This window comes from Molossus molossus, unplaced genomic scaffold (assembly GCF_014108415.1).
Source record: "Molossus molossus isolate mMolMol1 unplaced genomic scaffold, mMolMol1.p scaffold_m16_p_9, whole genome shotgun sequence".
Taxonomy (NCBI): domain Eukaryota; kingdom Metazoa; phylum Chordata; class Mammalia; order Chiroptera; family Molossidae; genus Molossus; species Molossus molossus.
This window is the reverse complement of record NW_023425403.1, coordinates 89,990,347-90,015,843: the sequence shown is the minus strand read 5'-3', so window position 1 is coordinate 90,015,843 and position 25,497 is coordinate 89,990,347. Positions and strand designations below refer to the sequence as shown.

General features: G+C 35.3%; 1 protein-coding gene across 3 annotated transcripts in view; it reads left to right on the top strand.

The window, feature by feature from the left end:
• Window positions 1–25,497, top strand: part of TSC22D1 (TSC22 domain family member 1) — a 159,032-nt gene that overhangs the window by 34,482 nt on the left and 99,053 nt on the right. The window contains exon 3 of one of the 3 annotated variants that reach the window (XR_004958071.1): window positions 105–1,104. The exons of the other annotated variants lie outside the window; for them this stretch is intronic. The gene's annotated coding sequence lies outside the window, so the exon portion shown is untranslated. Of the gene's footprint in view, window positions 1–104; window positions 1,105–25,497 lie in introns of those variants that run through there. 3 annotated transcript variants of the gene reach the window in all.

Here is a 25,497-nt window from a genome sequence, read left to right as displayed (position 1 = left end):
CTTGGTGCTTTTGGCAAGTTTTCATTTTTCCTTGGTGGATTCCTTCTGTGACTCCAGGTATCTTGATAATGGGAGACCGGTTTATTTGTTCTCTAATTGCCCAGATTTCTTTCAACTGGTAAACATCATACTTCTTCAGCAAAAGGAACTCTTCTAGCAGAGCCTTCATGGATGATATCTGTCACACATGCAGCACCTGCAGTTTGGAAGGCAGTGGTGAACGGAGCCATGCACTATATCTAGAAGACACAAGGATGAGAGCCACCTGATCTTGTCATTTATAAACTTTAAGATTTACTCTGGTGTACTCTTGGTCTGGAAATGGAAAGGCTCAAATAATGAAATAATTTTTTCAGATCGGAATTTTACATGGCCATGAAAATATTCCTTTCTATTCAGAAGACTGAAATAGAGGAAGCATGAGAGACTCCTTTCTTTTAAAAGCAGCTCTCTGTATCTGTTTCATTTAAAAGATTTGTGGGATTGAAAAATCACCTTAAAATCAAGCAGGCAAACATTTTTTTAGTAGATAAGAGGTTCAAAAAACTTAATGAAACTGTTTTATGTTGCCTAACACTGAAAGAAAATAGAAATAAAGGTGAACTTCTTAATTACTCCCAAATTACTTTTAAAATTAGGGCTACACTCATAACTTATCTTTTTCTGGTCTTGAGCCTTATTCTCATTTGTCAAATCAATAATGATTTCAGTATAGAAATAGAAGAGACATCTTCTGAGATGAAAGTAGCTTGCTCCTTTTTCTAAAATAGTAAATACCCGTTAAACTCGAGGCATTGAAGGCATAAAGTTTGAATGATACTGAAACAAAGTCAATTAGTAGGACGTGTAAGTGTTGCAAGATAATTATCCAAACTATCAATTAATTGGTGGTATTAGTTATCAAAATTTTTCTTTTTCTCTTTTTGGTATATATTAACTGGTCAGTCAAAGATATTAAAGAAATTTTTAAAAGTTACCCCATGCTGCCAGTTTGTTTTATTTGGTACAGAAATTGTAGATTTATTAATATGGAAGCCTCTGAGATGTTTTAGGAATCTAGAAACACTGGCTAAGTTATAACCTAGCCTTTAGTCTTTTCTTAACTATTGGACCTCTTTTTCCCTGATTAATTACAAGTAAATTTTTATATGTGTAGTACTTTAAAGTAAGCTTAAAAGATCAATTTAAACTAAAATTTCTTTAGATAGTTCTGAATTTTCATAAATGATTACAGCTTTTTATGCTTGATTTGTTTTGTATATAACATGTTAATAAAGATAGTTTTAACGAACAAATTTTAAAAATAACTGCTCAACATTTTAGAAAGAACTCAGGGGGATTGAAAGTGATATTTCTTGGAAATTAAGTTAAACTCTTTGAATCAGTTAATGGCCTGTGAGATTATTAGCCTTTTGTTTCAGTTTTGAAAGATGAAAAGTGATTTAATCTCTTAATCTCATGCTTTGATTAAATTTTAGCTCTGTTCCTTAAAGTTTGCAAAAGAAATGTAAGTGCATTTCTATTCACCTCGTGCCACTAAAAGCTATTTAAAAGTGAAACTTCTTGTATATTAATGTAAATTGATTTGTTTATTTAAATTTTTATTTTAATACATTTTTCTTTCAGATTTTTAAATATTTTATGTCACAATATGCAATCATATTTTTCAGTGTTTATTTTATGAATATTATAAGATAATTTTTTTCTAGAATGACTGTGTAATATTTGTATTATTTGTGATCATTTGAAAACTAATAAATATTTTCTCCTTGAAAAAAATGCACTTACTGATAAATGGCTTATTTTTGTTTCAGGAGTAGAAATTGAAAACTACAATATTTTTAAGTGTATTTTGATTTTATGTGTCTTTCTCCAAGTATTTCTAAATATATATCCTACCCTGTGTATGTTAATCTTTTTTGAGAAAACAGTTTTTAAACTGTTAAATTAAAATGATTCTTTATCGGGTCACCCAGTGCCAAATTTATGAAATAGGTGATCTATTTAGTCTATTTTTGCATTTTCATGATTAACTTCAGGAATTGGATTTTTTTAGATGCCATTTTTTTATGTCAGTTTTGCAAACCATGAAAACTCTTGAGTCAAAGTTACATATATTAGGAATAATATGGTTAAATCTTTCAAAAGCAAGATTGATGAAAATGTAACATCTTACAAAATAGCATGCAAAAGACAGCTCCTATATCCAGAAAAACACATTTGAAAAGAATGGCTGATTGGAGACTACCTAATTTATAACAGGAGAAGAAAAATGTTTTATATTTTTGTGTTTTGATTGAGCAAATATTTGTAGAAGGTGAACTACTGACTTAAGAGTCTGTTGCTTTTAACCTGATATCAAGACAACATGGAGAAGGATAAAATTTGGTTTTAATGATTCTGGTTTTTATAGATACCTAAGCTTAATTGAAGCCACTGGAACAATTTACCTTTTCTATGCAGAGTCTGCTAGAAGCAAGAGGATTTTCCTTTTGATTTGAAGAAAACTTATGTAAGAAGTGGACTTCAAAGATTAAAAATAAACATGATGGGGTCCTAGGCAAGACATTAAAGTTGAATTAATGACAACTTATGGATTAAATGAAATAATTTGGCTTCTCAAAGAAATTATACCTTACCAAAAAAGAATTAGAAAAGGAAATTATAATTTAGAATAGCTACTATATTTGGGGAGGTGGGAAAGGAAGTTAAAATTCTTGGCTTTATTAGTCTGGTAAGTTTGGAAAAGATGAGGAAGTGTTCTGTGGATAAAATTTTGATTTTAGAGTTAGAGCTACTAAAAGGTTTACAGACAATATTTCAATGGAAGGCTGTATTTTACTTGAATACAAAAAAACTTATCTTTATATGTGTATGAAAGGGTAGGGTGTGGGGTGTTAAATAATAATCTTGCACCAGAAAGTTCAAACATTTTGTTTTAAATAATTTAATTAATTTTATTACATGGGCTCTTCCCCACACCATCAATAGCTTTAAAACAAAAATATTACAGAATGTTGAACACAGGTTACCTTTATAAGAACTAGGCTTATTGTTTCATCATAATTGAGTAGATTAACTATAGTATAAATTTTCTTTAGTGAGGAAACAGTTTTTTAATAGTTTCTATCTTAAAAATGTTCATGACACATAAGCAGTGTGACTTACAGTTTACTGTAAATATGTGCACAGATCTTATTTTACTTTGCTACATTGAAATAATTGAGCAAAATGTCAGTGCTTAGATGTTCTAAGCAATTTCTTGCTTTTTATTGAAGTATTTTTTATTTCCCATTAAACAGACTTAATACTAATTTAGGTCTAAAATGTGAAGAATTTGTATTTCTAAAATAAGCACATAGGTGCTCTAAAATAGTTTTCCCACTAATATATACATCTAAGGCAATTAGATTGCTGCAGTGAAATGTTAGGGAACTTGGAAATATCCATCGGAGTTTTCAGGAATTATGATCAAAGGGAACTCTACTCAAGAGGTAAGGTATGGCATAGGTAGAAAAATGTTCAAAATGTGTTCAATGTAATGTCTGATGATAAAGGGAACTGTAACAGATATCCTTGGATTTTCAGAAATATAGAATTAGGAAAATAATTTTTCCTAAAAATCTCTCCCCAAAAAGAGAAATGGATAAACAACAAACTTTGTTTTGGGGTGATTTTGGAGTACATTTAGAAACATATATCCACGGATATCCTCCCCTTTGTGTGCTTGACCTCCTCTATGCCAAGGCATCTCCTATCCTTGCTCTCTCAGTGTTTATGATTCATGTTTAATATTTCTTAGGTCCTGAGCATTATTAAAATACTGTATTTTGCATGGAAAGTTGAGTACATATTCCATGAGATTATTACCTGGCTTCAATTTTGCTATGAATGCTTATTTTTATTAAATGATACCCAGAACTTAGAAAACAGTGGCTCCACTGAGTGATTTGTAAAATTTAAGTTTTACAAACTTGAAGTGGTTTGAGAAATTCATTTTATAAACTTTCACTTAAACATTGTAATTATGGGTTAAGAAATAATATTGTTGGCTAGTAGATAAAATCATTCAGAGAAGAAAGATATATTATTATTCTTTAAGGAATACTAAGTAGGTTCAACGAGTCAAGTGTTAGCATGTTTAGTATATCTAGAAACAAAGGAAAATGCAATATTCGGTACAGATGAGCTAGAAAAATGATTAGGTTTTTTAAAAAAAATTTTTTATCCTCAGCCGAGGACATTTTTGCATTTATCTTCTGATAGAGTGGGAGGGAAAGAGGAAGGAAGAGAGAGAGAAAGAAACGTTGATGTGAGAGAGACACATCGAGCGGTTACCACCCCACAACCCCAGCAACCGAGGTATTTGCCCTTATCGGGAACCGAACCCAGGTCTCTCTGGTCCATGGGCCGATGCTCTAACCGCTGAGCCAAACCAGCCAGGGCTGATTAGGTTTTTTTTTTCTAGAATTAAATTACTGATTTACTCAGTAGATGGCAGCATATTAAACACAATGATCTTCCATCCTATCTTTTAATTCTTGTAAGAACAGCTTGTGGACACTTGGCTTTTACTTCAAATATACGGTGTCCCAGGAAATGTATACACACTTTGAATAATTATAAATTCCAGTGGGTTAAATCTGAAAAAAAAAGAAACATCAATTGAGCTATCACCTGTTAAGTGTATATACATTTTTGGGGGACACCATATCGTTTGCTATCTATTCCACTTTGACCTTTAGAACAAATGATGGTGTTGATAAGAGCTACTGAGAACTCACGACTTCATAAGGTAGCTGGTTCCATGTTCAAGATGCTCTAATGTTAAGTTGATACAGAATTTACTTCTATGTCATTTTTTATTTGAAAATTATCTTAGAAATCATCTAGTTTAGTGCCCTCATTTTATATACAAGATAATTGATATCCAGGAATATCACATATTTTTCTAATGCCACATAATTAATAAATGTCTGTAGGACTCAAGTCTCTTGACTGCATGCTCAGAGACCTGTACTTACCTGTGCTTTGTTGCCTTCACACAGATCCTACTTCTGGAAAACACAGCAAGTCTGATCCCGCCCCCCTCCCCCCAAATATGACCGTTTTCAGGACTTTTAACATGGCTGTTATAGGTCATCAATTCCAAGCCAAGTTTTTTTTTCCTACAAATTAAGCACCTCTGTTTTCTTATTCTTGTTCATGTAGTATGGTTTTGAGATCCTTAAAAGATTTTTAGATCTCTGAACATACTTCAGTTCATCATGGTTTTCCTTAATGTATGACACTGGACCAAGACAGTATAGGTGTGCTCACCCTGTGTTTGGCTCTGGAATACTCATGCCACTTTGTTTATCTGTACATATTTACCAGTTAGAGTGCTTGCTTTTATGCATGTTGATTCTGTTGAGTAAAAGAGTTATATAGTGATATGCAAAATATTTTGTTTTTCTGAAAATTAGGCTAGTAGTGTATTTATACAAGGGGTAATGTTCACAGTTTAGAGGAGAAGAAAATGACTCAAAGTAATAGCTAAAACCTTGAGAAATAGTAAAAGTACAGTCTACATTTTATATTTTATTTGCTGAATTCTGACTCTGATAACCATACATTTCATATTAAATGACTTTTGTAATGTAAAATGTTATTTTAGGTTCTTGCTAACTTAAGGGTAATCAGGCCCATTGGAGCTAAACTGTTGACACATGATTGACATTGAGAAGAAAATGAACTTGTATTTAGTAACAATTAAAATTAGAAATGAAAGGCAGTGCTTTTGTAGAAAAGTATGGAATATCTACCAAACAGCAGAAATGACAAAGAAGTCTAGAAGCCTGAGGATGAGACCTAAGTTCTAATACAAGCATAGTTTTATGTTGCCTTTTGAAATAACAGTGCAACTATTCCGCTATAGCAACGTTGTTTTGGTATAACAATGTTTTTTGTGTTTTTTTTTTTTTTGTACTTGCCCCTAACGGGAACGAAACCCGGGACTCTGGTCCGCAGGCTGACACTCCAACCGCTGAGCCAAACCGGCCAGGGCAGTATAATAATGTTTTAAATGGCCAGATAAAGATTTAACTTTTTTTCTCCCAAATTTTAAATTGAGCTTCAGGAAGACACGAGTTGTTTATTTAATAGTTGTTTGTGCCTCTTAGTGTATAGGTACCTTTGTTTGAGAAACACTGGCTTGATGTGTAGGGTATATTCTACCTTACCTGAATTAGAAAGACTTTTAGGGTAAAGGAGGGAGAAAGGAACAAACATTTGCATGCCTACTCTGGCTGGGTGCTTTATAAATATTTATCTAATTAATCCAGCTGACCTGTGAGAAAGGTAATTTTTCTGTTTTACATTTGAAGATACTAAAGCTCAGAGGTGACAAAACCTGCACATAATCAGTAAGAAACAAAGATGGCATTTGAAAGATCTGTCAAAATTAAAAGAATTCTCTTGCACCACTGATAGCCAAACATCTTTGCCCAAAAGAATACATATTCTCAGGAAAATTTCATATAGAATGTCAGTGTTTAAAGTAGGTAAAAGGGATATGTTACTTAGTATGCATTTAATTTGACTTAAAAAAAAAAAACTTTTAGTTTTATAGAAAAATAGACCAGAAAGTACAAAGTTCTCTCACACACAAATACTTGGTGTCCCCTCCTATACTTTCCCGTTATTAACATCTTGCCTTTCTGTGGTGCATGTTACAAATAGGGAACCTAATATTGACATATCATTATTAAAGTTTATAGTTTACATTAGGGTTCACTCTGTCATACAGTGTATGGCTTTTGGCACATAATATTCTATTATAGTTATAGGGTCATACAGAAGTCTGTGCTCCACCTGTTCATCCCTTCCCTCACTCCCCACCCCTGGCAACCACAAATCTTTCTCTTTCTCTTTGCCATTTCTAAAATGTCACATTGTTGGATTTCGAACCTTTTCAGACTGGCTTCTTTCACGTAGCAATATACAATGCCTTTTTTTGGTATATCATCTTTGGCAAGTGCCCACATCTTTTGCCCATTTTAAAAATCAATTGTCTTGTTGAGTTTTTAAGATTTTGGGGGGTATATTTTGGATACCAGTCCTTTACCAGTTTAGTGTTTGACAAGTAGTCTGTGGCTTGTCTTTTCATTTTGTCCTACTAATAGTGTCTCCTAGTGCAGTTTTAAATGTTACCGAAGTCCACTTAACATTTTTTTGTTTTTGTTTTTAACTGGATCATGCTTTTGGTGTTGTAATTAAAAACTCATCACCAAACCAACCCATGGTCACCTAGATTTTCACCTATGTTATTTTCTGTAAGTTTTCTATGATCCATTTTGAGTTAACTTTTTGGAAAGGTATAAGGTGAATGAATTGTGTGTGTCCGGTTCTAACACCATTTGTTGAAAAAAAAAAAAAAACACAAAACTGTCCTTTCTCCTTTGAGTGTTCTTTGCTTCTTTTTCACGGGTCAGTTGACTATGTTTGTATGAATCTATTTCTGGGCTTTTTATTCCGTTCCACTGACCTGTCTGTTCTTTTGCCAATACCACACTGTCTTGAATATTGTAGCTTTTTGGTAAGTCTTGAAATTGGGTAGTGTCAATCCTCTGACTTTGTTCTTCAGTATCGTGCTGGCTATTCTGGGTCTTTTGCCTTTTCATAGAGCCTTTAGAATCAGTTTGTCTCTATCTGCAAAATGACTTTCTGGGGTTTTGAATGGGGTTGCATTGGATCTAAAGATCAATTTGGGAAGAACTGACATCTAATTGTATTTAGTCTTACTATATCTATGAACATGGAATATCTGTCCATTTATTTTGATCTTTGATTTTTCATCATTTTGTAGTATTTTTCTCATATCTTTGTACGTATTTTGTTAGATTTATACCTAAATATTTTATTTTACGTTTTAATGTAAATTAAGTGTTTTTAATTCCAAATTCCAGTTGTTCATTGTTGATATATAGGAAAACAGTTGATATCACCTGTATCTTATAACCATGCTATAGTTGCTTATTGCAGGAGTTTTTTTTTTCTTTATAGGGATTCGCAAAGACAGTTTTATTTATTTTTTTCTTCTCTTGTTCCCTAAATTGGGAAAGCATCTAGTGTCTCACCAATACGTATGATATAGCTATAGGTTTTTTGTAGATTTTTTTTGTCACATTGAGGAAGTTCCTCTCTGATTCTAGTTTCCTCAGAGGTTTTTTAAAAACTTTTTTCCCTTTATTGATTTTAGAGAGAGAGGAAGGGAAGAGGGAGAGAGAAACAGAAACACTGATGAGAGAGAACATCAGTTGGCTGCCTCCTGCATGCCCCGCATTGGGGATTTGGCCCACTATCTGGACATGTACCCTGACTGGTAATTGAACCGGTGAACTTGTGGTGCATGGATCGATGCTCAAACACTGAGCCACATGAGCCGGGCCCTCAGAGGTTTTTTATTTGTTTGGTTTTTAAATCATGAGTTGATGTTGGCTTTTTTCAAATGCTTAATCTGAATCTATTGATAAGATAGTATGACTTTATTTTGGCCTGTTGATGTGATGGATTACATGATTGGATTTTTTAATATTGAATCAGCCTTGCCTACATGGAATAAATAAAAATTGGTCATGGTATACATCTTTTTACACATTGTTGGATTTTATTTGTTATTTTGTTAAGGATATTTATTTTTTTAATCCTCAACTCAGGATATTTTTACATTAATCTTTAGATAGAGCTGGAGGGAGAGAGAGATAGATAGATAGAAACATTGATGTGAGATAGAAACATTGATTCCCTTGGCTGGAATCGAACTAGGGACTCTGGTCTGCAGGTGACGTTCTTACTGCTGAGCCATATCGGCCAGGGCTTGTCAAGAATATTTATATCAGTCTTTTTTCCCCCCCCCAAGGACATTTTTCGATATTTTTTGTTCAGACAGAGTGGGAGGGAGAGAGAGAGAGAAACATCGACATGAAAGGGACATATCAAGTGGCTGCCACCCACACGACCCAACCAGGGCCAGGGACAAACTGCAGCCGAGGTACATGCCCTTAGCGGGAACCAAACCCGGGTCTCTGGACCATAGGCCGACACTAACCACTGAGCAAAACCAGTCAGGGCTATATCAGTCTTAATGAGAGATATTAGTCTTTAATTTTCCTTGAAATGTCGTCTGATTTTGATATTAGGTTGGCCTCATTGAATGAATTAGGAATTATTTCCTCTGTTTTCACTTTCTGAAAGAGATTGTGGAAATTGGTATTATTTCATTAAATATTTTCCAGAATTTATTAAATATTTGGTAGAATTCATCATTTTATAAATAGTTGGTGATTTATCTAGACCTGGTACTTTCTGTTTGGGAAGGTAATTATTGAGTAAGTTTCTTCAAGTGATATAATCCTATTCGGTTTGTTTTTTCTTGTGTAAGTTTCTGTAGGTTGTATTTTTTAAGGAATTGGTCTATTTCAACTAAGATATTAAATTTGTGGGGATAGATTGATTCATAATATTCTGTATTATCTTTTTAATGTTCACGGGATCAGTAGTGATGTCCCCTTTCATTTGTGATATTGTTTGCGTCTTGTTTCTTTTTATTTGTTGGCCTGGCTAGCAATTTATCAACTTTATTGATAAAATAATGAGATTTGGCTTTGTTGATTTTTTTATTTTGCTGTTTTTAGTTTCATTGATTTCTGTTCTCATTTTTATTTCTTATGCTTGCCTTAGGTTTATTTTGCCCTTTCAAAGCACTGATTTTGCTGCTTCCCAGAAGTTTGATAAGTTGTATTTTCATTTTCTTTTAAATTGATATTTTTAAAAGTTTCTATGAGACTCCCCCCTCCCCCCCCCCCCCACCAATGTGTATGTGTGGTTTTTTTTTTTTAGAAGTGTGCTGTTTAATCTCCACTATTTGGGTAATTTTCATCTATCATAAATATTTGGTATTTGGTATTGCTTTTTAGTTTAATACAGTTGTGGTCTAAGAGCATACTTTGTATGATTTCTGTTCTTTAAATTTATTTTTTGTTTTATGGCCCTTAATCTTGGTCAGTGTTCCTTGTGAGCTTGGGAAGGTGTATGTTGTTGTTATTGGATTAAATATTGTTTAGATGTCAATTAGATCCAGTTGATTGATAGTATTGTTCAGTTCAAAAATGTTTGTTCTGATTTTCTTCCTACGGATCTGCCAGTTACTGATGGAGCAGTGTTAAAGTAGAATAGTGGATTCATCAACTTCTCATTTCAGTTCTATCAGTTATTGGCTCACATAATATAAGGGTCTGTTGTTAAGAAATATTTAATAAGGATTGTTGTGCATTCATAGAGAATTGAGCCCTTCATCATTATGTAATGCCTCTCTTTATGTCTGATAACTTTTCCTTGTTTTGAAGTTTGCTTGTCCTGAAATTAATGTAGCTATTCTAGCTTTCTTTTGATTAGTTTTATCATAGTGTAACTTTCTTCATCCCTTCACTTTTAATCTGTCTTTATCTTTATATTTAAAGTGGGTTTCTTGTAGACAATTTATAGTTGGGTCTTACTTTTGTATCCACTTGACAGTCTCTGTCTTTAAATGGAAATATTTCAGCCATTTACATTTAAAGTAAATTCTTGCTGTAGTTGGATTAATATGTATCTTTCTATTGATTGCCTTTGTACTTTTAAAATTTGTCTTCCACTCTTTCACTGTCTTCTGATATTGAGAATTTTATGTAATTCAGTTTCCTCTCTTAGCATATCAATTATATCTTTAAAATATTTTTTTAATTGTTGCATTAAAGTTTGCAACATACATTTACAATGAATCCACCTTCAAATAACATGATGCTGCTTCATGGGTACCACAGGTATATTAACAGAGTATTCCCATTTCCTCCCTCCCAGCCCTTATAATACTGCTGATATTACACTTTTTGATAAGCTATAATCATCCAATATATTGTTGCTGTCATTTTGAACAAACTGTGTTAGATCAATTTTGAATTTTAAAAATAAAAGTTTTTATTATGCCTTTAAAATTTTATTTTCTAAATCTTTTCCAGAAAGAAATTATGTAGGCCTTTTCTCTGGAGAACTTATTTTAGCATTTCTTTCTTTCTTTTTTAATACTTAATTTATTACCTTTTTTTAGTATGGATGCCTCTCCTTTCCCCCTTTGATCCCCTCCTTGCCGCTCCCACCCCCAACTCCCTGCCTTCACTGTACTGTTGTGTGTGTCCATTGGTTATGCATATGTGCATAAAAGATCTTTGGTTATCTCTTCCCACCGCCCCACTCCCTTCCCTCTGAGGTTTGTCAGTCTGTTCCCTACTTCCATTTCTCTGGATCTGTTCTCTTCATCAGCTTATTTTGTTCATTATATTCCACAAATCAGTGAGGTCATGTGATATTTGTTCCTTTCTGATTGGCATATTTTGCTTAGCATAATACTCAATCCCTCCATGTTGTCTCAAAGAGTAAGAGATCTTTCTTACAGCTGTATAGTATTCCATTGTGTAAATGTACCACAGCTTTTTTATCCACTCATCTACTGAGGGACACTTGGGCTGTTTCCAGCTATTAGCTATTATGAATAGCACTTCTATGAACATAGGGGTGTATATCAAGATGGGTCTACTGGTGACAGCTTTCCTCAATCTTTGTTTGAGAAAGTTTTTTTCTACTTCACTTTTGAATGATAAATTTGCTGGATACAAGATTTTAAATTGGTAGTTTTTTTCATTTTAATGCTCTAAATATTTTACTTCACTCTCTTCTTTCTTGCATGGTTTCTGAGGACACATGTATATAATTCTTAACCTTATTCCTCTATAGGTAAGGTATTCCTTTCTCTACTGGTATCTCTGGCTTCTTTTAAGGCTTTTTGTTCTTTGTTTTTATTATCTGCAGTTTAATATGATATGCCTAAGTGCAAATATTTTGGTATTTATTTAGCTTCATGTTCCCTGAGCTTTCTGAATCTGTGCTTTGGTGTCTGTTAATAAATTTTGGGACGTTCTCAAACATTATTTCTTAAATATGTCTCCTGTTGCTTTCTCTCTTCCTTCTCCTTCTAGTATTCCTGTATGCATATGTTATATCTTTTTAAGTTGTACTGCCATTTTTGGATATTGTGTTTCTCTCTTATTTTTTCCTCATTTCAGTTTAGGAAGTTTCTATTGACATCTTTTAGCTCACTGATTGTTTCTTAGGCCATGTTCAGTCTATTTATGAGCCCATGAGATACATTTTTCATTTCTGTTTCTGTTTTTGACTTCTAGCATTTCCTTTTGATTCTTAGAGTTTTTATCTAATGCTTATATTACCCATCTGCTCTTTTTTGTTTTGGTGGTACATGCCCCTAGCAGGAACCGAACCCGGGACTCTCTGGTCTGCAGGCCAATGCTCAACCGCTGAGCCAAACTGGCCAGGGCCCCATCTGCTCTTGAATGTTATTCACTTTTTCCATAAGAGCTTTTAGCATATTAGTAATTTGAAATTGTTGGTCCAATAATTCTAAAATCACTTTCATATTTGAATTTGGTTTTGATTGTTTTATGCCTTTTAGCATGTCTTATAATTTTTTGTTTTTGTTAAGTGCTAGACATGATGTATTGGATAAAAAGAACTTAGACAAATAGGTCTGTATATGAGGTTTTATGTTGATCTGGCTAGGTGTTAGTCTGTTTACTGTTTGCTGTTGCTATATGTGTCAGAGGCTAAAATTTCTTCTAGTGTCCTTTTCTTTGGCCTACTCTATTATCTTTGGGATTTCTTAGAGACTCCTTTATAAATAGAATCCAAGCCTACTATTCTGCAGTTGTGATTCCCTGTTGATATGGAGGTGAGGTATGGAGGGAGGGGAAGTGTTGTGGTCCTATCATTAGGTCTCAGCCTTTAGGCGGACTATGTTGTAGGCCTTCACCTTTACAAGTGTCCCTACCCATATCAGACAGGAAGGGTAGAGGGGCCTGATTTGGGTATTTCCCTTTCTTCATTTGGTTAGGTTTGGTTCAATCAATGTTAGTTAGCCCCTGATAAAGTAGTTTTCCTTGAGGCTAGTCATTTGTCAGAAACTGCATGTTCTGGGCACATTTCAAAATGATTCCTTTGCCCTGTCTTGCTTCCAGAATCAGAGGGGATTTTTCTTTGTTTTTAACCCTCAGAACCTGATTGTGCTTCTGGAGGTAAAATTCATGAAAGTGTGGGAGGCCCCATTAGGTGGGATTCCCAGGAGTTTTTAACCTCTCAAGCTTCCAGCAGTTAATCAATTCACTTTTAAATTTATTTTTTGACTACAGTTGACATACAATATTACATTAGTTTCAGGTGTACAGCATAGTGATTAGACATTTAAGTGATCACTCCAATGAGTCTAGTACCCATCGGACACCCTACATAGTTATAACAGTATTATTGGTTATATTCCCCATGTTGTACTTTATATCCCCATAACTGGTTTTATAACTGGCAATTTGTATTTTTTAATCCCCCTCTACCTTTATCACCCATCTTCTAACCCGCCTCCTGTCTGGGAACCATCAAAATGTTCTCTGTATCTATGAGTGTGTTTCGGTTTTGAAGTTTGTTTAGATTGCACGTATTAGTGAAATCATGTTATTTGTCTTTGAGTTTTTTCACTTAGCATAATACCCTCCAAGTCCCTTTATGTTGTTGCAAATGATCAGTTTTTATTCTTTATATGGCTGAGTAATATTCCATTATATATATGTGCCACATTTTTATCCATTTGTCTGTTGATGGGCACTTAGGCTGCTTCCATATATTGCCTTTGTAAATAATGCTGCAGTGAACATAAGGGTGCATATTTCTTTCTGAATTAGTGTTTAGGATTTCTTTGGATAAATACCCAAAAATAGGATTGTTGGGTCAAAAGATTGTTCTATTTTTAATTTTTTTGAGGAATTTCCATATAGTTTTCCACAGTGGCTGCACCAGTCTGCATTCCTACCAACAGTGCACTAGGGTTCCCTTTTCTCCACAACCTTAATGACACTTGTTTGTTGACTTATGGATAATAGTCATACTAACAGTTGTGATGTGATTTCTCATTAAGGTTTTAATTTACATTTCTTTGATAATTAGTGATGTTGAGCATCTTTTCATAAGTCCATTGTCTTTCTGTATGTCTCTGGAGAAATATCGTCAGATCCTCTGTCCATTTTTTAATTAAATTGTTTGGGTTTTTGGTGTTAATTGGATGTAACATTGGCAAATATCCTTTCCCGTTAGGTAGGTTGTCTTTTTGTTTTGGTGGTGGTTTCCTTTGCTGTGTAAAAATTTTTGTTTGATGTAGTCCCATTTGTTTAATTCCCTTTAAATTTTCTGCCTTTTACTGGCTACAGTGGTGGTTTTTTCTTCTGGTAAGCTGTGGTTTTCTGTTTTTTGCCTGGTTCTTCAGTTTTTGGGGTGGCAGTTTGTTCTGTGACCTTTGTTCTCTGATGGATCTAAGAACACTTTTAGCTTAGCTTTTTTTTTTTTTTTTTTTTTTAACTGTGTGTATGGGGGTGACTTGGACAGGAAACCGGAAGTCAGTATGCATTTTAAATATCTGAATTTGCCTTCAGTTTAGTTTGAGTCTTAACACTTACAAGTAATGGTGCTTTACTAGGAGCCTTTTAAACCTTTGTAGTATTTAACTGAATTCATTTAATCGTATTGAGTATCTACCTACTAAAGTGCTTGTATCTCCCGAGTATTGGAAATATTAAAATGTTTCTACTTCTGTACCCCTCCTTTCAGAGAACTTTTTAAAATTGTCCTCTAGAGCCTGGGTCTGTCTCTTGTACCTTGTCAAGGATTTTGTGGCTCAAGTATTTTCTCTGTGAGCAAATTTGTCTCTGTACTAGATCATTCCTATCAACATCTAATTATGCTGTGTTATCTTAAATGGATACCATCCTGACCCCTTTCCCATACTCTACTACTGTTCACTTTATTACAAGAATTGTCTACTTATATTGTTATTTCTCAAATTTTGTTTACTTTTCAATCTATTCCAATTTCGCCTTTGCTTCTATAAGCACTATGAGTGCTCTCGTCAGTCACCTCGGTGCTACCTGTTGCCAGGTCCACTGGACGCTCACCTGCCCTTCTTACTTGACCTTCAGTAGAATTCAATGTTGGATACTCCTTTCTGAAACACTTTTCTCTTGACCGACTTCCGGTTTTCCTCTCCGCCTTTACTTTTTAGGTGCCATTGCTGATCTTCCTCTTTCATCTAACTGGATGTAGTCCAGTGCTCGGAACTTGAGCTCTTTCCTTAACCTCTTCTCCCTTTCCACTTAGACGAGCTTATCTTATTCCCTTGTTAGCGCTCCTCAAGTTCTCATCTCACTCCCAGCCAGCTCCTCAGCTTCAGTCTTGACACCCTCTTGGATAATTTTTAAAAAATTAACATATGCAGCCCTGAGCTGTTTTTCTCTTAGTCTTCCTCATCTTGGTGCGGCACCGCTGTTCACCTCATTACGTCAAAAAGCATGGAGGTGTCTGTTCTTCACCTGTCATACAGTCTAGTCATTATCCGTTAGTCTAATTGTTTTTGGGTTTTTTTCCCAGCCATTTTTTAGCTTACAGAAAAATTGAGCAAAAAGTACAGAGAGTTCCCATGTTACTTCCTTTTTCCCTTGTTTCATCAACTAATATCTTGCAGTAGTTTAGTACATCTTATAGTTTAACCAGATTTCATATATTAAGGTCCATAGTTTGCATCAGGACTTTGTCATACAGTTCTATGGGTTTTGCTAAATGCATCATGCCATGCATCCCCTCTTAAGGCCATGCATCCCCTCTTAAGGCCATGCATCCCCTCTTAAGGCCATGCATCCCCTCTTAAGGCCATGCATCCCCTCTTAAGGCCTTAAAGAAAAGTTTCACTGCCTTTCAAAATCTGCTCTACCTGCTCATGCCTCACCACCCCACTGGCAACCACTGGTCTTTTTATAAATTTTCATTTAAATAATTGTTTATTTTTCAATTATAGTTGATCTACATTATTATATTAACTTAGGTGTACATCTAGTGCTTAGACATTATATAATTTACAAGTGATCATCTCTATAGATCTCATACCCATCTATCTGACACCATACAGAGTTATTAGAATATTATTGACTCTATTCGCTGTGTTCTACTTTACATCCTCATGACTATTTTGTAACAACCAATTTGTACTTATTAATCTCTTCACCTTTTTCACTCATCCCCCAAACCCCCTCCCATCTGGCAACTGTCAAAATGTTCTCTGTAACTAAGAGTCTGTTTCTGTTCTGCTTGTTTGCTTATTTTGTTTTCCAGATTCAGAAGTTTTTATTGCCATCTTATTGTTTATATATTTTTACTGTCTCTTGCTTTTCTAGAATGTCTTATAGTTGGAATCACACAGTATGTAGCATTTCCACTGACTTCTTTCACTTAGCAATATGCAGTTAAGGTTCCTCCTTGTCTTTTTGTGGCTTGATAGCAAATTTCTTTTTATCACTGTATAGATCTACCACAGTTTGTTTACCCATTCGACTTTGAAGGGCATCTTGGTTGCTTCCAGTTTTTTGGCACTTAGGAATAAAGCTGCTGTAAACATCTGTGTGCAGGTTTCTGGTGGACATATGTTTTCAACACATTTGGAAAAATAACCTAGTACTGCAGTTGCTGGATCTGATGGTAAACCTTTGCTTAGCTTTGCAAGAAACTGCCACAAAGTGGTTGTACCATTTTGTATTCTCACCAGCATTAAATGAGAATTCCTGTTGCTCTCCATTCTCACCAGTATTTGGTGTTGCCAGAGTTGTGGATTGTAGCCACTTTAATAGGTATATGGTAGTATCTTATTTTAAAATTTTGTTTAATTCCCTAATGATGTAAGTTATTGAGTATCTTTTCATATGTTTATTTTCCATCTGTATAAATCTTTGGTGAAGTGCCTGTTCAGATCTTTTGCCCATTTTAAAGTCAGTTGTTTGTTTTTCTGTTGAGTTTTGCAAATGTTTTCTAGTCTGGCTTGTCTTTCCACTCGCTTACCAAGTGTCTCTTGCATAGCAGAAGTTTTAAATTTTATTGAAATCTATTTCATCAGTTTTTTAAATTAATTGATCATACTTTTGTTATTGTATCTGAAAATCTATGGCCAAACCCATGGTCACCTAGATTTTCTCCTGTGTTATCTTTTGGAATTTTTATAGTTTTGACTTTTACATTTAGCTCTGTGATCCATTTTGAGTTTTTTGAAAGGTCAGTTTTGTGTATGTGTGTGCGTGTGTCCAGTTGTTTAATACCATTTGTTAAGACTGTCCCTTCTTTGAATTTTCTTTTTTCCTTTTTTAAAGATTGGATTTACCTCCTAAATGTCTCAAACCTGTTCACTTCTTACTCTGTTCATCTGTCAACCTCTAGTCCGAGGCTCCATCATCTCTTGCCTGAACTATTGCAGTAGCCCTATTGGTCTCTTTGCTTAATCTCTTGACTTCCGTGTTCCTCACAGAATATTTGTTATAATGTTAAAGTATACATCAAACCATATATGTTTCCTGCTTGATACTCAGTTGCTTTCCTTCGTAAAAAAAATCCAAGTTTTTTATTTCTATTTTTAATTCTCACCTGAGCAAAGTTTTCCATTGATTTTTAGATACAGTGGGAGATGTGGGAGAGAGACATTGATTTGTTGCCTCCCTCAAAGTCGGGGCTAGGTATCAAACCTGCAACTCATGTACATTCCCTTAACTGGGAGTAGAACCCATGCCCCTTGGTCCGAGGGCCGACTATCTAACTGCTGAGCCCAACCAGCCAGAGCTAAAACCCAAATTCTTTATCATGGCCTATGAGGCCCTAAATGATCTTGCTTGATTTATTTTAGACCAGGGATTATGTTGTTTATATTATTTTTCAGCTCCTTGTGCAGTAGCTGCCTCATAGTAGACACTGAACAAATACTTCAGTGAGGAAGACAAGGCAGCCTTTGGATGCCCAGATCTAGTGAGGGCTAGCCACTCATACACAGGCCAGTCGCATTGCCACGTCAGTGAAATTGCATAGCTGTTGAAGTCCTGGAAAATAAGCAATGAGAAATTTAAAATGAAAAAAACCACACCTCTTTATGCCTCAGTCTCTTCATCTGTGAAGGAGCTAATACTTACCTCACTGGGTGGTTTTGAGGATTAAATGAGCTAATATATATATGAAGCATTACTGCGTGGCAGGTTGAATAAACAAAACATTTTCTGCTATTATATAAAGGCTTTCTCATTTCAAATTTCATTACATTAGAATACACTTAACATTCATTTATTTAAAATATTTTTATATGGCCCCGCCCCTGTCAAGTTCTGCCCCCGCCAAGCCCTGCCCCTCCTAGAATACACTTACATTTAGTAATATGCAGCTTTCTCAACAGTTACTTCACTTCTTATTTTACAAAGAAAGACTTCATTCTCTTGATACCATACATAAATCTTACTTTTAAAAAATATTTTCACCCAAGGATATGTTTTTCATTGACATAGGAGAGAAGAAGGGAGAAACAACCAGTTGCCTCACGTACACACCCCACTGGGGATAGAACCCACAACTTGGGTATGTGCCCTGACTGGGAATTGAACCTGCCACCTTTCTGTGATGGGACGACACTAACCAACTTAGCTGCACCGGCCAGGGCAGTCTTACCTTTTCTCTTCCACCTATGTTCTCCATCGCTTTCCTCTGCTTTCTTAGGAGGATTAAGATTTCTTCGTTCCTTCTTTCTTTTTATATTTAACGTCTCCCTTTCAACTAGATCCTCATATACATACAACATGTTGAACTCTTCCCAATTAAACAAAAATATCTAACTGGAGCTGCTGCCTCACCTCTTCCCCTGTGTTCCCAGACTTAGAAACCGACTGTAGTGTTCTCTCCATTTCCTCAGCGCCACTCACTTCTCGGCCCACCTCAGGCGTTTCTACCCCTTACTAACTTACTTAGTCCTGAGAGATCAGACTTATCGCCAGGTCGGATGGACAGCGCTCATACTCGGCAGTGTGCTGTCAGCAGCGCTCACAGGATCGGTGCATTCTCTCTTCACTCTTTCGGGGCTGAGGCTTCGCTCCCCATTTCCTGGTCTTTTCAGCCTGCTTAGTCTCATCTGCAGACTCGTTCTCCCTCTATCCAGGCTTTATTTTATATATTGGAGTTTCTAAGGCTGGGTCCTTGAGACATTATCTTTCAACTCTTTGGGTGTCTGTCCATACCATAGATTACAGAATTCCCCATATCTGTATCTGCAGTTTCACTTTCCATGGTTTTAGTCAACCAGGGTCCAAAAATATGAAATGAAACAGTCTAGAAATAAACTATTCATATGTTTTAAAATGTGCATGTGCACCACTGAGTATTCTGATGAAATCTCATGCCATTCCACTCCATCCCGTCTGGGACACAAATCGTCCCTTTGTCCAGCGTATCTGCCTGTTAGTCACTGAGTAGCCATCTGGTTATCAGAGTACTGCCCTGGTATCTCAGCATTGTGTTCAAATAACCCTTATTTTACTCAGTGTTTCCAAAGTGCAAGAGTGGTAAGCTGGAAAGTCGGATAACCCAAAGCGAAGCAGTGGAGAGCTTTAAGTGAAAGTTCTTGATTTAATTAGGCAAAAAAAAAAAAAAAAAAAATTGTATGCTGAGGTTGCCAAGATCTGCAGTGAAAACAAATCTTCTCTCTGTGAAATTGAGTAATTTACAAATTAAACTATCATTGGTATGTGTGTATAGGAAAAAAACAGTATATGCAGGTTTGGTACTCTCTGAGGTTTCAGGCATCTTAGCACATATCCCCATGGGTAAGGGAGGTACTGTACTTTTACAATGACGATTCAAGTTTAATAACACTGGGCCAACTTTATAGATCGAATTACCTACTTGGCACCTCTTTGTGCCCAAAAGCATGTCAAACATGTTTTTATGAATTTATGATCTTTCCCCCTTAAATCTGGGCTTCTTTTTTTACTTCATTCCTCATATTAGTGAATATCACCCATGCCCATTCAGTTATGCATGCTGAAAAGCTAGATAGCATCCTGCATATCTGTGTATTCCTTTCACCTCTACCCAATTTGTCATCTGGCCCTGTTGATTTTTTTTTTGTCCTCATCTGAGGATATTTTTGCATGTATCTTCAAATAGAGCAGGAGGGAGAGAGGGAAGAAAAGAGAGAGAGATACATTGATGTGAGAAAGACACATCAAGTGATTGCCACCCACACAACCCCAACCAGGGCCGAGGACAAACTGCAACCAACGTACGTGCCCTTAGCGGGAACCGAACCCAGGACTCTGGTCCGCAGGCCGATGTTCTAACAGCTGAGCCAAATGGGCCAAGGCCAGTCCTGTTGATTTTTGTGTCTAAAATACAACAACCTGTTTCTGTCTTCACTACCCTGGCTTAGTCCGCTATTTCCTCACTTGAACCGGAATAGTTCTAACTGATCTTGTACACACCCTTGTGCTTATTGAAGCACAGTGCAGCCAGAGTGAAGTTTCTTGAGATACACATTTAATGACATTATTCCTAAAATAGTTGCTTCCCTGTTGCTCTTAGGATCTGTAGGCAGGAGACAGATAACAATCCTTAATCTAATTCTTAAAACCCAGAAAGACCAAGGTCCTATTCACCTCTCCAGTCAACCTTTGCCACTTTTTGTGTGTGTGTCTCTCTCCCTCTCATCCTCTGTCTCAATTCAGCGATCATTTCTTTACCTCAGGAACACACCAGATGCTCCTGAGTAAGTCAGCTCACCATCCTCTTTGCCCTCACAGTGCCGCGGACCTGCTGTGCAATTGCTTATAGGAGTATTTCTACAATTTTGTGGGCCATTTCTGCCTCTAGCTAAAGCCCCCGAGAGACCAGTGATCTTGTTTGCTTTTGCTTGCCATTCGCCAGTGCCTGCAACAGCTGACTGGCTTCTTCCTTTCATTTCATGGAATCTTAAGATGCCACTCTTATTTTACTTTTACTTGTTAAGGAAATGTAATCAATGAAAGGTAAGCTTACAATGATATTATTGAAAGAATTTTCTATAAAAGCTGAATTAACTGGAACTAGAGCGTTCTTCTAGCTCCCTGCCTTTGCACGTAAAAGAAATGTTACATGATAAAAAGAAAAAAGAAAAATTCTAGAGTGTAACATTTCTTTTACCTGCAAAGTATTTCTAGATTCTATCCAATACTTTATGAAAATAATTGGCATTTAATGGTTCCACTATTCGGGCCTTCCAAAACTGAAAAATTACATCTGTTTCTAACTTTGCAAATAAAATATTGAAGCTAGTTTCGATTTGGCTTTAGGTGCTGGTCTGACGCCTTTGAACTTCCAAACAGTTCTGGAGGGGTATTTGGTGATAATTTGAGTTTAAGAGCATCATGAGATTTTTAAAAAATTAGTATGATTTGTAATGAATCATTGCTTGTTTGCTTGTCTAGCTCTTTATTTTATTCATTTATTCCTTTTTCCCCTCATACTTTTGTTTCTTTCAGGGAGGTGACCACAGTCAGCGCTTCTGTTTTCATTCCTCAGGTTAGGAGTTTTCCGGCACCCTTCCCACAGGGTGTCTGAGGTCTTTTCCGTAACAGGTTTGCTTGTGTCTTCACTCAGCCCATGCCTGTGTTCGAGAAATTTAGATGGGAAAGACCCACTTTGCCCTTTAACATGGCATGTTTCTCAAAGGAAACTTGAACGATCTGTCACAGAATCTTCTTGTCATTTTCGGGCCTGTTTTTCGAGGTTCTGAATGAAAACACTCCTGGTAGCCTGGCATTTGGTACTTGGAATAAACTAATCACTTCAGCCTTTTGTAATCACTTAAAATACTCATTAATTGTGAGTCATTGTTTTGAAATAATGTATGTTAGAGCTCTTTTCGTTTTTCTTGCTTAAATTGCCTCATGTTTTTTAAAACAGCTTTGTGGCATTTGTGAGCTTAGAGTACATTTTTACTCTGAAAATTGAGTAGTGCCAGAGTCCATCACTGGACAACAATCTGTTCATTCCCATCCAATCAAATTGGTAGTACGATGTCCTTTTGTAGAGCAAAACTTGCACTGAATTTTAGAACTTCTTTTTTCTTGCTGAGGTACTCATACATTTATTTTAAGAAAATGTATATTTGAATTAATAGGGAACCAATTACCTCAGGCATCTTTGAAAACTTATAAACATGTTTCTTTGTTAAAGGTGGAATTGCATTTCTTTATTTGTCCAATTAAATTTATAATAAATATTTCCTTCGAAAGCAGAGAATGACCTTCATATTTATTTAACAAGTTAAAAGTCAGTCACTATTTTTACACTAAATAAAATATATTCATATAAAATAGCTTATTAAATGCTCCCTAAAGTTTCTAAAGTTTTAGTTATAAGGACTCCGTGATTTTTTTCATAAGTATTTTTTATTCAAAAATTTTATAGTATGTAGTCTTTTTAAAAAATTGATGCTATTCTACTATCAAGATATACATATTCCAATACAACAAGTATTTTCTTTATAGAAAATGTGACTTAATAAATTCTTGTTTTTTTTATTGATCTCAGGAAGGGAGAGGGAGAGAGAGATAGAAACATCGATGAGAGAGAACATTGATTGGCCACCTCCTGCATGCCCCCCAATGGGGATCGGGCCCACAGCCTGGGCATGTGTCCGAACTGAGAACTGAACTGGTGACCTCCTGGTGAATGGGTCAATGCTCAACCACTGAGCCACACTGGCTGGGCTCTTGTTTTCTAACATTGTCTTTAAAAAGGCATTGTAGACAATCTTGTAATGACTAACTGGTTTTTATTTTTTATCCTCACCTGAGGACATTTTTTTCCAATTTTTGTTCAGATAGAGTGGGAGGGAGAGAGAGAGAGAGAGAAACATTGACGTGAAAGGGACACATCGAGTGGCTGCCACCCGCATGACCCAACCAGGGCTGGGGACAAACTGAAGCTGAGGTACGAGCCCTTAGTGGAACTGAACCCGGGTCTCTCTGGACCCCAGGCCGATGCTCTAACAGCTGAGCCAAACTGGCCAGGGCGACTAACTGGTTTTCAAATATAACTAGCAGCTCTGCTTCCACTTTGTATATGAACTATTAAACCAGAGCCTTGGTATCTTATTTCCAAAATTCAGTGCATTAAACACAAAACCCAGTCATCACCTCCTAGCAGTCACCTTTGTTCTGTGTTGAGGGTAGATATAGAACCATCTGGATGAAGACATTTTATGCATGCTTTCTAATTAAGTAGTCTAAATTCCAAAACCTTTGTTTAAATATATTACATTCTTTTAAAGTATAGTTCCTTATCAAGAATAAAACACATCACCCTGGCTGGTTTTGCTCAGGGGTTAGAGTGTTAGCCCAGAGACCGAAGAGTCACGATCCCTGGCCCCGGCTGTGGTTGTCTGGGAGGCAACCAATTGACTCTCTTGCATTGATGTTTCTCTCTGTCTCTGTCTCTCTCTCAACCCCTCCCCCCTTCCACTCATCTAAAAATCAATGGAAAAATATCCTTGGGTGAGGATTAACAAACAAAAGAATACAACATATCAGTATTGGCAAATTTAGATTGTCTTTTTCACTCAGTCCACTAAAAACGTCAGGTTATTTATAACGAAGGAGAGGTTGTCCCCAAAGATTCAACACCTCTTTTACAATCTTGGAAATGTATTCACTTCTGACTTGAAGGCTCCACTTGGAATGAAGACATTTATATATAAATTCAAACTTGATAATTTTTCAGTGAGAAATTAGATACTACTTACTGGCTATGCTTTTGGGCATCATCTTATTTTCTATTTATGTTTGGCTTCTTGATAGGAAAAGGAGAACAAAATGTTATAGAAATTAGATTTTTATTGCTCCCCTCTATAAATCAGAAGTTTGTGTGGGTTTTTTTTGTCTTGTTTTTGTTTTTATAGCTCACCCTTAATATAGGTACATATTTTCAGTGCAGATCTGAGAGGTTTTTCAGATCACTGTCAATATTTCAGTACAAATCACAAAATGATAGGGATATTTCTAAACATCAGTCTGTGACATGCTTCATTATTTTTTAGAATTGTAATTAAGCTCTATAGCAATAATATAAAACATTCCATGGTCAGTTTATTTTGACATGTTTGTCTTATGGCTGACAGAGGGGTCACAAAGATACATAGAGAGATTCAAATGGCAATGATTCCTAAATCATACTTAGATTTTAATACCACCTCACATTTATGCAGAAGTTTTTGGTGCTATTTGACTAGTCCCCATAGTCTGACCTTTACCTGATTGGAAGGTGTTAAATTTCTGTCATTTAAAGAAATGGATTAAAAACTTGATATACTTCTTTTGGAAGACTTTCAAACAGGTTAAAATTTGATTTCCTAGTTTTGGAATGTGCAAATGAAATGTTTTAAAAAATTACTGTTTTAAACATTTTTAATACAAATCACAAAATAATGAAGTGTTTTGAAATACCCATCTTTAAAATTCCCACTTCATAGGAAGTTACTCTAGAGAAGCAGTCACAGGCTCGTGAACTGTTAAAACATTTACATTGAAGGTACAGGTATACTGTTTGTTGTTTTGAAGATTCTTTTTTGTGGCTTAACCTCGTGTCATCACAGAAAAGGTTGGCAAATTTTGAATGTTTTTCTTTCTGTAAGAGAAAAATTCTTAGTCTATCTTTTAAGTTCAACAACTCTTTTACATTCTCAACAGTAGATAACTAGTAAACTGTAGAGAAAAAGAATTTTCAGCTTCTCCTTATCTCATTAAACATATCTAAGTGATTCTTCTATTTTAAAGTTAAAAATAAATAAAATTAACCATGTTGATGATACCCTGGACCATTTTGTGTATACTTCTTATTTCACAATGTCTTTGTTGCAATAACTTGCCTATGACTGAATGACTGAGCAATTTTGCTGTAGAGATTACATTTTCTCCAGTATAACTTTAAAAAAATTCTTCACATACCCACAACACAATGTTTTATTTTGGAAGCAGACTAGCAAATACCATAGGCTGAGACATGTAAGAACTGTATTCTCTTATATCAACTTCCTATATTATAATTTGTTCTGATACTTCTTTCTTCAATCATAAAGAATTCTTTTTCTATAATTTTTCTGACAATATTTACTGATTAAGGATTGCATTTTAATTTGTCAGTATATTTTTTCTGTCATTTTATCCATTTTATCATAGAAGGAAGAGCAAGTCTTTTCCCAATATATACAATTTTATTTATTTAACATTTAGTGTTGTAAGATTGAAAAAACCAGATTGAGAGTTGTATGACATTAAACATATCTATGGAAAAACATAGATGTTTGTCTTTATGTTCTGTATGTTTAATTTTTAGATGTCTTGTTAATAGTGATGGATTCATATTCTCATTAATTATAATAATAATATATACTTAGGGCTGTGATTGTCAGTTTTGATAGTGGACATAAATCTTTGTTTTAAATAGAATTCTTGATAGTTTGTGGGTTTTTTCATAGATCTGATTAGC